Below are 13578 nucleotides of genomic sequence, written 5' to 3'. Positions count from 1 at the left end.
GAACATTTCTGTCCCTCTCTCCTACATTACTTCCTTGACAATGGGTGAAAGATACTGTTGGATACTTGTGTTGTCTTACTATTGTATTCTTATGGTACAGATGCTGTTCATGTCTGCTTTCCCACTTGACTATAGACTGTTTGAGAGTCTTTTCCTCTAGGAATCTCCATGCCTAGTTCATTGTTGGCACATAGTAGATGCTCAATAAATGCTTGTCCATTTGATTAGTGAACTGACTGAATGGTTATGGGATAGAAAAGACCCAGAGTTGAGAGTGCCTTTGTGAGGCTGTATATTACCTCCTGCAGGCCAGGGTGTCCACATTTTCATTCCTGGGAGACTGAGCCCTCATATCTCCACAAGCTTTGCATTGGCCTCTGCAGGACCAGGTCACGGGTGCTATAACAGAGTAGGGTTACAGCAGTGGATGGGGACCAGGACTGGGGCCTGTGCAGAACAAGAAGGCCTTGCTTTCACAGTTGGGGTAGGAGCCCAAAGCAGCAGCTTATGGCTTAGGTAAGTTGGTCAGAGCCCGGGGAGCCGGCTGAGCAGGGATGAAGCAGGTGTCAGGGATGCTGAGAGTCACACCATACAGGGCCTGGGTGGTGGGTGAAGAGAGGGTGGCACCAGCAAGCAGAGGTCCCAGGACAGGCTCTGATCCCAGGGGGGAGGCTGTTTCTTCCACCTCTGGATGAGGGGGCAGGACTACGGCTAAGGGCTGGCAGTTCCCTAGGCATAGGAAGTAGGCCCCTGCAGGTGGGATCTGTGCCTGTTTTTGTTTTTTAAATTCCCCACGGCCTCCAGTATAGTGTCTGGCACACACAAAGACATTTAAGAAATGTGTATGAAAAAAATGCAGCCAGAGCCACGCTGGGACAGCTCCTGCTTTCTAAAGCAAGGCCAGCAGGGCTCCTAAGAGTTTTTACAGTTCTCCTTTTGTAGAGAGGTGCTGAACGTGAACCAGTCTCACTGAAAACCCCTGGGAAAGAGGAGTGAGAATTATCCGCTGGGGAGAGTCTAGACCTTTCTGTGAGGCTACTGATTCTTGTCCCTGCTGGTGAGGTGGATTGCCCCAGATACCGGATAGCCATGAGCTAGGAGTCTTGAAGTAACAACATGACCTTGAGATGAAATGGAGAATGTACAGTTTGGTAGAGAGGTTTAGCAGTTCATTCCAGTTCTGCTTCAGGATCCCAGGCACCTCTGCAGACTTCACAGTCCCCCCCGTCTCCCCACCCTTCTTCCCCCTCTTCTCTTGTCTTCTCATGTACGCGAGCCTGTTCAGATGTAGAGAGAACAACAGAAGCCCTTCTAGGCTTTTTCTAATTTCCTTCCCCTCGTGCCTGGGCCACAGCTTTTTTGAGAAAGCATATGAGTTGAGTTCCAGGCATTGGAGTTCCGTAACAGTGTGACAGGGGCTGGAAGTTCCATCTGCAGAAGCACACGTGTTTATTAACCTGTGTTTAATGAGCAGCTACTGTGTGCCAGACACTGGGCACTGGGAATGATGAGGTGGTGTTGCCAAAGGGAGGATGGGGGAGGGTCAAGCCTTACCAAGGGGCAAAAAGGCTCATTTATTTATAAATGAAATAACAACTTTGACTTAGATTTTGTCTCCTCTGGTAAGTCTGTCACCTAGAGCTGGGCTAAGTGCACTTCCTCCCTGTTGTGACACCTATCATAACATTGATGACACTGTATTATAATTGCCTCTTTATCTATCCATCCACCAAAGTAGACTGTAAGCTCCCAAGGTATTGAACAGCTTCTGATTCATCATTGGTGGCAGTTGCAGAATTTCTTTGTAGGAGAGGCTTACAGATAATACTCTGGAGCCAGAGGAAGAGAACTTTGCTCTTGGTAGAAACCTTAGTTTTCCTCTTCTGTAAAGTAGGTATCATAGTTGAACTGTCATGAGGGTTAAGTGAGAAGTATGTGACTTTCTTAATGCAGTGCCCGGCACACATAAGGTCCTCCATAAATGTTGCTGGTGTTATCTGTTGCTTACTACTCAGCTGCACCAAGAAGGATTTATAGTTTACCCAAATATTATCCAACTCAAGCATCCAAATAACTCTGCATCTCTAGGACCACAAGAAGCCAGGTTTAATATCTTTCCTTAAAGCATAAGATTAAAGGCAACAAATAAGGGACCAGGCATGGGAAAGCATGCCACTTAATATGCACTTTATCCTCAAGAAAGCAAAGTGAATTTATAAATATGTTGATTAAAATGTGGGAGAAGAGAGAACAGTTTGGTCATTCCTCAAAAAGTTAAACATAGAGTTACCCTATGATCCAGCAATTCCACTGCTGGGTATCTACCCAAAACAATTGAAAATAGGTATCAAACAAATCCTTGTACCTGCATGTTCACAGCAGCCCAGCCCTGTTCACAATAGCCGAAAGGTAGAAACAACCCAAATGTCTATCAACAGATGAATAGGTAAACAAATGGTGATACATACACACAATGGAATATTATTCAGCCATGAAAAAGCACGAAGCACCAATAAATGCTAAAACGTGAATGAACCTTGAAAACATTACGCTAAATGAAAGAAGCCAGACACAAAAGGGCATACGTTGTATGGTTCCATTTATAAGAAATATCAGAATAGATAAATCCATAAATGCAGATTGGTAGTTGGCACGGGCTGGGAAGAGGGAGCAATAGGAGGTAACTACTTAATGGGCATGGGGGCTTATTTTGCAATGATGAAAGTATTTTGGAAGTAGATAGAGGTGGTGGTTCTACAGCATCATGAATGTACTAAATGCCACTGAATTTTTCACAGTAAAATGGTTAATTTTATGTAATGTGAATTTCACCTCAATAAAAAAAGTGGGAGGAGATAACACAAAATTTCTTGAAAGCTGATTGATGGTTAAATGGAAAAGAATGGAGTAGTTTCCATTATTCATGGTTTGAGAAGTATAACGTCACTGATTATCTTTTTAGTGTGTATTTATTCATCCACTCCAATACCAAATGTTGAATGACCACATACCTCAGTGGCTGAAGTATTCCTTATTGAAGGAATAATATTTTTGAAACCACTGAAGACTTATTCCTGGAAAATGTCAGTCAGGAGCATCAGACCTTCTTCCCCGTGTGTCACATGCTCTGTGACTGTATCCCTTCCTCTTGTCCCAGACAGGGAGGGGGAAATGCAGTATCTCTGTCTGGAAATGAGATATTCTTTCCACATCCAGCCGTGGAAACCTGTGCCATCCATCCATTGAAAACACAGTAAAAATCAGCTCTTTCCTCAGAGGGGTCAATAATGTCTTCGTGCAAAACTACAAAGAACACAGTAGTTGGAAATCAGCAAGTGTCCTAAGGCACCCGGTGCATCATTGCTTTTTTCCTGAACCAGAGAAGGCTTTGGGCCAAATATCCCACAGGGCAGGGTCTGAGTTTCTAATTTGGAAACCAGGAGAGCCCTGAGCAAGCAGGTCATGTCTGGGTGGTGTGCTGTGCCAGTGTGCTCCCCTCTCCCAGGGGAGGTCTCATTATGGGGTAGGGTGGGTCACCCACGTAATGAGTCTGGAGGTTTTAATCTAGGCCACGGCCAGGTTGCACTGGCAACTGCTACTCAGCCGACTGTGGGCCTTGGGCAGGAGCGGGGGGGACGTTTCAGGTCAGGAATGGAAGGCGGAGTGAGGGAGGGGAGGGTGGGAGCCATCAGTCACTTACAAGAAAGGAGTTTGACAGATGGGGTAAGTCTGCAGGGCTGGCCCTGAGAGTGGTGTGTTCTCTTCCAGCCTTGCCACTTCTCCCCAGCATGATGTTGAGTAAACCACCGTGATGTGCTCGTAAAGCAACCTGGTGGGTTGCTGGGAGGCAGCAGTGGCTGTCATTTTTGTGTGCCTCAAATTCTTAGCACCACTATTCAGCAAATAGCTCTGCAGAGCCTAGTGTGCACACTACAGATTCACGGGAGCAAGAAAAGTTGGATGGACATTTGTTTGCTCCCGGTCCCTGATCACTGGGAAGGTCACTTTGACCCCAGCGTTAGTTCCTGGGTGATTTCGGGCCCGTGTGCCTGAGTGGCTCTCTGGAACGTCAGGCCATGGTGGGACTTTTACAGCAGAAGGGCTTTTGAAAGCTGGCACCTTGTCCCATTGGTGGAGCTGCATAGGAACCTAAGATTAGAAACCTAGCAAGGACACAGCCTCAGGATCTTCCTTGGGTTGGGGTGGGAAAAGCAGGCTCCGGACTCGCATGCAGCTTTTCTCTTCTCTTATTTAAGGTGGCCGCGGTCACACCTCATTTAGGTTAAGACCCAGCATGTGCACCGTGTGCCATTCTGTTCCCATTAACAGTAAAGCTAATTGAACGTCCCAGTTTCCCCTGCCTCTTTCTCCGTCCCCAGCCCCCAGCCTCCAGCCTCCATACACATCTCTAAACCTGTGTACCCCCAGCTTTTCCTTCTCAGGACAATTTGAAGACTAAAAGAACTATAACATACAACTATCCTTATTGCTATTACACCTTTTCCCCCTTCTCTTCTGCCAGTTTTCTCTTATGACTTGCCTGGAAAATGAAAAGAAATTGCTGATGGGCTTTACTTAAGCCTGTCTGGCTTGAAATTAGGATTGTATCTAAGGAGAGAGAATAAAAGTCTACTGAAAAACATCCTCACCAGAAGGAGTTATAGACAGTTAAGAGCAAGGGCAAGTCTGCAATGACTTACAAACACAATCTTCAATTTTGACTAAGAAGCACGGCTATGATTCGGTTTTCCTTCATTTCTTAGCAACAAATTCCATGGAGCAGTTTGCTTACAGACGTGGGAGGAAGTCTCTTCCCAGGGCCAGGATTTGGTTCGGACACTGCCATAGCCCCTTGGGAGCTGCCCTAAGAAAGGAATCTTGTGTTTGTGTGAAGTTCGTTTTGGAACTCAGCTACCCTTGCTCTGTCTCCACTAAGGGGCCACTGACGTCCCCAGGTGGTGCTCTGTTCAGATGGCTCGGGCTGATGTGGGAGAAATGTCAGAAACCTGAGCTGGTCGGTGGCCCTGGGGATTGCCCATCCAAAAATTTGCTGTAGATTTTCCTTTTGCTGCTTGGAGAGGGAAAGTCTGTCTGTGACGGTTTTATCTCTTACTGTGCCTGTGATGAGTCTCACTAGCTCCTGTGATTCGCTTAGAGCCTTTCTCATCGAATGGTCAGTTGAATATCATATTTGATGTGTAATGCTGACCCACCCACTGGTCTGGAAACAGTCTTCACGATAAGTTTCATGAAACACTGGACAGGCTTTAGTTCATTAAGGCACCCAATGCCGTTTTCCTTCTTGAGGGATCTCTGGGAATTCTTGAGAACAGTTTAAGGATTGACATCGAGGAAACAGAAGGGATGGGTGTGGTATGGAGATTGTTTTAAAGGAGGAGATCTGCCCACATCTCCTGAAGGTCTGCTCCTGGTTATCCCCAGAGACCACTCGGGGAAGATTCAGCCTTCGAGTAGAATCTTCTCGCTTTTCCTCTCTGCCGGCACTTGAGTGCCTGCGTGTGTCCCTGTGTGTGAGGCACAGAAGGTCCAGGTGATAGAAAGCCCAGAGAGTGTTCGCTATTCCTGAACTTGGATTCTGGTCCCTCCATTAACCAGCTGTTGACCCGGGCACACACTTCCCTCCCTGAACCTTGGTTTGCTCATCTGTGAAGTGAGGGGGAGGGGCTGGCTCATCTCTAAAGTGTTTTTCCATTTGAAGTCTCTGAGTCTGTGGTTATTTCCTTTTCTTCATTCAACAACCAGCCCCTATAGGAAGTCTGTTTACTTGAAAGTTTGGATGTTGGCATAAAACTTGAGCTTCACTGGGTTGGAATATGTCAGGCTTCTCTGGCTGGGAGAAGACACAGAGACATCTAAGCCATCAAAAGATGCTCAGATTCAGGGCCACTACTGGTTCAACTAGCACATTGGTGACGATTAGGAAAAAAGTGTCCCCTCTGGGTGGGCTTGGCTGCAAAGGGGGTGGGTCTGTGGCTTAGCAAGTGGAATCCTGACTGCTTTCAGCCCCATGAGCTCCCAGGAGCCCTTGTGCACCGCGCAACCTGCATACGCTTTAGGAGAGCATTTACTTCTTTGGTCTCTGACCACATTAGGTAAGGAGTGAAAAGAGAAGTGGCCAGAATAGATGCATGTCATTGCTCTGATGGAAGGAGACTTTTATAATTACTGCCTTAAAATATTTCATGCAGTTACAAAGCTGCAAGTCTGGGCCTAAGACGCTGCCCAGATCCTGCACCTACACAGTCCATCTGATTTGGTAGCTTCAAGAGGAAAGACTAGTACTACTAATAAAAACCGCTTACATTTTTATAGAACCTTACAATTTATGTAGCACATTAAATGTACTTTCTTTTTCAATTTGATTCTGATTCTGACTATTGCCCTGGTGAGATATAATTATCTCCATTTTAAATATAAGGGAAATGAACCTGAGAGATTCAAAGACTTGTTCAAGGGCAGCTAGTAAGTGTTCAAGGCAAGAATTAAACCCATGTCTGTCTAGTTCCAAGTTCAAGGTTTTTTTCTTCCACACCAGGACACATAAGATCCTGATCTGGGCATTGGCAGCCAGACCTAAAGGACCACTCTATAGAGGTTTAGAATTAGTCTGAGAAAGTTGTCCTTCTTGTTTTAATGAAGGTAGGACTCTCCCACACAGGTGCCATGACTAGACTTGGGGTATCAGTTCTGGGGATTTACTTGTTTGGTTAAATGCATCTGTACCACCTGTGTGCCATTTTAGGGTTCTCGCCAACATTTTAGGTATCACCGTGCAAGGCATCTGGGGAAAACCTTGGGAGTCTAGAGAGAGTCATCTGGAAGTCACCATGTGGTATGAAAATAATACCTGTAGGCCATTACTGACAAATCCAAGACTCTTCAGAGTAAAGTGGTCTCATTGACAGTGTGATCAGGCCTCTTTAGCTTCCTTCGACACTGCTTTTCTGTACAGCATCTGAGAGAGTTACGTTGGAGCAGCCTCCGCCTCTCCTTGGGCTCCAGACCTGTGTGCCCACTGCCTCCCATATGTCTTCACCTGGACATCCCCTGAGTACATCCAACTTAAATGTGTCTAAAGTGTTCATCGTTTTCTTCCGAAATCTGCTTCCCAAGCCCACTCCTCCCCTCGTTCATGTGGTTTCCATTGCAAGCGTCATGGTGCATCTCCCCATCCCCAGCTCAACACCTTATAATCCTCTGTTCCGCTCATTCCTCCTTTGCCACATTCACTTGGTCACCAGGTACCTTTGACCCTACTTCCTAAACACCACCAAAGTCCTTGCCCTTTTCTCAGTTCCCTCTGCCATTATCTTAGTTGAGGTCTTCCTTATCTCTGTTCCTCATCTCTCCAAGTCAGCCTCCATCTGGCCATCAGTTCTCTCTCCAAACACAAATCTGACCATACTGTTTCCCTGTTTAAAAAATGACTTCCCACTGCTACAGGAAAGAGCTCACCATTCTTTGTACAGCAGTGTAATCCCCATTACTTGCAATTCCCCCAACCTGCCATTGATTTTGCAGATACTCTTTCCTCTGTCTGGAATACCCTTTTCCTGGGAATGCCTAATCATTTTCAAAACCTGCTCAAACATCATTTCTGCAGATAATTCCTGGGGGATTTACTCACTCCCTCCTTTGGATTGTTTTAGTGTCCCGTAGCTATTGCTGTGATGATGTGTATTATTCTGAACTGTAGTTTGTTTCTCTGTCTCATTTACCGGATTTCATGTCCTCAAATGCAGAAACTATCATGATAATTGGACTCCAAGGCCCCGGCATACTGCCTGGCACACAGTGGGTCCAGTAACTGTTGAATGAATGGATGGGATGGAGGTACAACCCTGTTTGATGAAATCAGTGACTCCGCTTGTTGAGTGTTCATTACTCTCTTGGGGTTAGTCTTCAGGGAAGAGGACAGAAAAGATCCTTTCTTTACTCCACAGGCTAAATATTAACAAAGTTTGAAGGCTGGAGAAACATTTGTTTTGCAATACATTTCTTTCCTAAAATTGTATCTGGGGTGGGGATGGGGAGCCAGAATTTCAGACGAAATGAAGGACTTGATCAGATTTTTTAATACAGCTGCCTCCCCAGCCCAGCACAGGCGGAAGGTAGACACATCAGACCAGGAGGTTGATGGTGACATCCTTGCTGAATTCTCTAGGCGGAACTTGCAAACCATTTGTACAGAGGTTAGGAACAACCTAGCATCAATGCTGTCTTCCAGTCCTGTTCCATATAACTCAAGGCTCTCCCCTTATCCAACAGGACTTCAGAATGAGGGTCCCTTCAGATTAGCTGCAGGTTCTTATGAACTTCAGCTGAGTGAATGAAATGCAACAGCTTTGGAAGGAAAGTGCTTCTCAGATGCTCAAGTGTACCACCCTTCCTCATTCAACAGAATCTGCGGAGCAGTCCTGCAAGGCAGCTAGCATGTGGGCTGCCAGTGTTCTCTAAGAAATTAGGGCAGTGCCTGTCTGCTTCAGTTTCCCTTTCGGTTAGGCAGGACTGGTGTTCCCACTAGCTAATGACCATAGTTTAACTCTAATGTATTCCTGTGAAACTCTTCAAAATACTAGGGAAACAGGTCTCATTGTGTCCTCCATTTTACCTTCATGGGTGGGGTGAGGGACTGGGAGTGGGTCTGTAGAGAGAGGTAAAGAAGTTAGGAAGCAGTCTGTGGCAAGGCAGATCCCCCCAGAGGCTCGGGGAAGAGCAGACAGGTTCCCATTCCAGCCCTGGCTCCAGGCCATATTTTCGCGGTGGCCAGTTTCTTAGACCCCTTGAAAATTTGGCTTCACCTAGAATAATTTAGAAACCTCTGAGCCTCGGGTGATTTTTGGAGGGTCTCAGGTCTTGACTTTTTTGTTAGCAAACTGAATGTCCCTCTGTCCCTTTCAAGCCGCTCCTGCCGGCAGCTGTTGTCAACGGGAGTCGGAGAACTCCACCCCAAACCCCACTAGGAACCCATGTGGACTGAGCCCAGAAGCAGAAGTAAGGCTGCCAAGAACCCTCGCAAAGCGGGGGAACACTGGAAGTGAAGTTGCGAAGGGGCAAGAGGCTGTTTGGAAACTATCCTTAAATTTCACTTATCTAGGGGGTTAGTCTCAATCTTCTAAAGAAAGGAGGGAGTGGGAAGCCCCCTTGCAAACGGAGGGCAGCTCAAAAAGTGTTTTAAAACACACACACACAACCACCACAAAAAATCTTGAGACTCACCCTTGAGTCCACCGGAGGGCTTCCTGCAGGCGTGGTCGCTAGGGGGTCCGCCGGGTGCTGCCCGTGCACCAGGGATCGGGCGCAGGGGCGAGGTCCTGGTGTCTCCTTGGAAGCCGCTGTGGGTCCCGCGCGGGCCAGGCCCAGGTGGAGGGTCAGCGGGGGCCGCCCCGCGCTGCGCGTACCTGCCTCCGGCTGCGAGAAAGGCGCCCTCTATGTTCCCTGCCCTCCCGCTGGCCGGCGCCTCCCATTTTTGAGGTTTCACTCCAACTCCGTCCTGCCCCTGATGTCAGAGGCTCGACTTCCTGAATCAGACTCGCTCCTTCTCCCACTCCCTGGGCTCGGCCCAAACTCGCCACCCTGGGGCCCGCGGCGGACGGGTGCCCTTGGACTTGGGCGCACACGGCCCAGACTCGCCCTCCCTCCCACCCCGACTTCCCGCCAGTTACCCCCTCCCTGCCCCGCCCTTAAGTGTCGGTGCCCTGTCGGTCCCGGAACACGCCTCCTGCAGGACACAGCCGCTCAGGAGCCTGCGGAACCAGTCCCAGTCGCTTTCACGGAGGCACCAAAGTTCCCAGGGATCTGAGACCTAATTCGGGAAGAAGTGGGCTTAAGTGAAAATCGCCCAGCCCTTCCTAATGGAGCAGGCTTCTTGGAAAGGGGGTGGGAGGTGTTGGAGAGGGAGGCCGTGGGGCAGATTGGGTGAAGGCTCCAGTGCCTTATCTGGACAAAGGACGTGGTGGGCTCCCCTGGTCAGCACGGTGTGTTTGGTGGGGTGCACGCAACACCTTGGAAAAGTCTCTGCACTGCTCACCAAAGGCAGTAAGAAACAGTGTGGTCCAGCAGGAGCTGTCAGAAGCAGAGATGGAGGGGAAAACTGCCTTCACAAAGTTCTCAAAGGTGCTTCCCCTCTCATCCTCAGTTGCCCTCTGTCCACTTTTTATTCAGAGCTGGTGGGTCTGGAGTCCAGCACCTGGAAAGCTAGGAAACGAAAGAGCTGCACCAGCGTGGGATGGAGGACTCCAGACGCAAAGCTTCTGATTACCCGTGGCAGGGAGCTCAGTGTCTCCCAGGTACTGTGTGTGGGGGGGAGGGGGGGTTGATGACAGAACCTGGCCCTGGAGTGTCTAGGGGCCTCCTCAGAGGTCCTTCCATGACGTGGACCTGAGATGCTGCCCTCTTGACTATTTTCGCCAGGTGCCCAGGTGCCAGGTGCTGAGCCGTGTCTTGCCCACCAGCTCCTGTGCTTGAGTGCTGGTGTCCTTTGGCCTCTGCGTGTGGGTGTTAAAATGACTAGTGCAGCCAGCTGTTTCGACTGAGGAATAAGAGATCTGTTTCTGTTAGCAATGGAGAAACCAAATGGCTCTGAGTTGAAAGACCAAAGAGAAAACCCAGCCCTCCAGTCAGAAGTGCCAAAGATGATTAAGGAAAGAGAGAAAAGAAAGTTTTCCTCCAATGGAAGGAAATTAGATGAGACCTTCTTCCCAGAAACCCAGGTGGAGAAAACTTAGTCTGGATTTGAACAAGAGGGGGAAGGTGGGTCCCAGAAGCAGGTGGGCTAACAGGTGGTCAGGTAGGGCCAGCAGAGATTGGAAGATGGGGCTGAGGAGATTGCTTAGAAGTGTCCAGATGAGGGGCTTCCGTTAGTAGATGTGCTAACCACGATGGGAGACGCTCAATCTGTAACCACATTTTGAGCTTACAACTGTCTACCTACATAGAGTTGGTTCCTCTGACACTCTCGGAGTTTAAAGCCAGAGTCTAACAGAACCCTGAGCAAGGGATGGGGTAGGGGCAGGGGGCAAAGTGAGGCCTTGAATGCTGGCCTGAGGATTTGGGAATGGAGATTTCCTTTCATGCTAAGGACACTTGGCACTGTGCCAGGAGCTTTGCCCATAACGTATCATTCAGCCTTTCACAACACAGTCATGAGACGTAGTATCATCCTCGTTTTACAGATGAGGAAACTGAGGTTCAGAGTAGCTAAGTAACTTCCTCCCAGTCACATAACTCATAAATGGGGGAACCCAGATTGGAGTCTGAGTGTTTCCAACCCCTCAATCCATCCTTTTACTACTATATCATCAAGTAGAGGAGGAAGTCACCTTCTGTTAAGGAATTCCACATGTGAGCAAGGGTCAGGTTCAGGCCTGGAATGAGGCCTATTGAGGAAGGGTTACAGAAGATGCTTTCCTAGAAATCTAGAACAACATTACAGATTGGCTCTGGCCTACATAACGATTCTTAGGGTTGCTTTTAAGAGAGAACGGGAAGAAATTAAACAAGAGAAACTGAGGCAATTGATTTGAGCTTAGGGCTTGATGGACATGCCTGTCAATGGTGGAAAGAAAATCTCGGGCCTATCCATAAGGTGGTATCTCTGTGATGTCTCAGTGAGGAAGGCCAACAGCTTCTGTGGCAGAGAGAGCAGTGGGCAAGATGGCGGATCCACTCACATTGGTTTGCCAAGGCTGCCAAGTCTGTTGAGGGACTGGCATTACCAGGAAGATGCAATTATGGTAGAAGTAAAGGAGTGGGCGACTGGCCACGATGTTCTCACTCTGGGCGGATGACGCATCCCTTACAAAAAAGCATGTGAGGGCACCCACCTACTATTTTATTCTCTTGGCAGTGAAATCCCAGGTCTGATGACCTCATGGATGGCCCCAGGCCACCATGGTGCTGTTACAGTTTGCTTGATCCTCATTATTTTTCATATTTTTAGTAAAGATATTTGAGAGTGGTCAAGAGGTTAGTGGGCTCTAAATGGAGTGAAACAGAGCATTAACATCTAATTAAGAAAAAAAAAAGAAGCCAAAATAAGCAGATCTGTGAACTGAGACTGGAGATTTGAGTGACTTCCCCCTACTAACTCTAGCACCTGCTAAGCTCTGGTTTCACATCAATATATTGGGGACAAAAGGTGTTGCTTGCCTCTGAGAGGGTTGTGAAAATCAAGGGGGTATTTAGCATAGAACCTTAGCCTGCTATGAAGGCCAGGACTGCCACACTAGCTTTTCTTTCTTGAAAATGCCCCATATCAGACAGGTTGACTTTCACTGTTGGCCTTGTGCTGCCTGAAGACACTGTCCCATCAGTTTGCAAACCCTCTGAGTCCAGAAGCCATGTCGAATATAACGTGTGTGCACCAGGACAGTGCTGCGCCCAAATGGGCCTGTTCTTCAGGGAGGGAAAATATTAAATTGAGAACATTATCTTACTCTCACCTTAACCGGTGGTATATTCTTGCCTGCGACACTTGGGCGAGGGTCTAAAAGTGTACACGGGTACTTCAGGAAGTACCTGAACAGCAGCCTGGATCCTTAAGGCACCCACTGGAAGGGCTGTTGACAAGAGGCAGGCTGTTAGGAGGAAACGGTCAGCCTATAAATGGTGTGGATGAGACGAGCACAGACTTGTTCACCAGATCCTGAAACGTAGCAGCACCACGGAACCACGAGGGAGGCAAGTGCAGGAGAAGCCAGTGGAAATACTACACTGCGCTGCAGGTAGTGAATTTATGGGATGGCTTATCTCCCAGAGGTGGCACAAGCTGGCAACATAAATGGATTCCAGAGGGGTTTGGACAGACAGGTGAATGGCAGAGCTGTAAAAGAGTGCTGCAGGAAGCTGAGATGGACTCCATGTGGTCGGGAGTCAGGGTGGCCCGACGGGCCCTTTCACCACGTGTACATGGGGTCTTTGTGGACAAGAGTCCTGGCCTGGTTTTGAGCCAATGGGCATCCCTAATTCTACAGTCTCCATGGCCTTTGCCTCATGAAGGTAGCAAAACCTTGTTCTTTTTACCTTAGCCAAGTATTTTCTGCAGATGCTATCTTTTATTTTTAGTCTCATTCGTGTTCAGTTTTAGCAGGTTATCCAAAAAACAGTGAGTTTTCCAGCTAAATTATAACTATTCTGAGAAAGCATTTCCTCTCCCCACCTCCGCCCACCCCTCACTCCTGCCCACCCCTTACAGCCCTTTTAAAATGCATTGCTTTTTCATTTTGGCTTTGGATTTCTAAACAGATTTTGAGAGGCTGTTTTCATACCAGTTATTATATTTATCTCTTGCAATTAGATCTCTGTTCCCTAAACTGTCTAATTCTGACATAAATTACTCTAATTATGAAAGCTCCTCTAAAAAGAGCAGTGACAATATACTTTTCTTGGGAGCTCTTTTCCATGCAGCATCCAAAATGTCTTCAATGCTGCATCCAAGATGCCAGGGAAAATATTACTTTCATAACTGTAGCTCCAAATCTTGACACTGGGGGAAGTTCAGGAAACTTTTAAATGTGTCCTCTGATAATCACCATGTCTCCCCACACACCTGTGCCC

The 13578-nt window shown here is 47.8% G+C and overlaps 2 protein-coding genes across 7 annotated transcripts in view; one reads left to right on the top strand and one right to left on the bottom strand.

Moving 5' to 3' along the window:
- Positions 1–9664, bottom strand: part of KIAA0040 — a 35158-nt gene extending 25494 nt beyond the window's left edge. For all 6 annotated transcript variants that reach the window (XM_082439263.1, XM_082439267.1, XM_082439262.1 and 3 more), the window contains exon 1: positions 9241–9664. The gene's annotated coding sequence lies outside the window, so the exon portion shown is untranslated. The remainder of the gene's footprint in view (positions 1–9240) is intronic.
- The window catches only part of TNN (tenascin N), a 204934-nt gene that overhangs the window by 96538 nt on the left and 94818 nt on the right, over positions 1–13578 (top strand). The gene's annotated exons all lie outside the window — the stretch shown is intronic.

Source organism: Balaenoptera physalus (assembly GCF_965194825.1).
Source record: "Balaenoptera physalus genome assembly, chromosome: 1".
Taxonomy (NCBI): Eukaryota; Metazoa; Chordata; class Mammalia; order Artiodactyla; family Balaenopteridae; genus Balaenoptera; species Balaenoptera physalus.
Note: the sequence above shows the minus strand (reverse complement) of the source record. Positions and strands in the feature narration are given on the sequence as shown.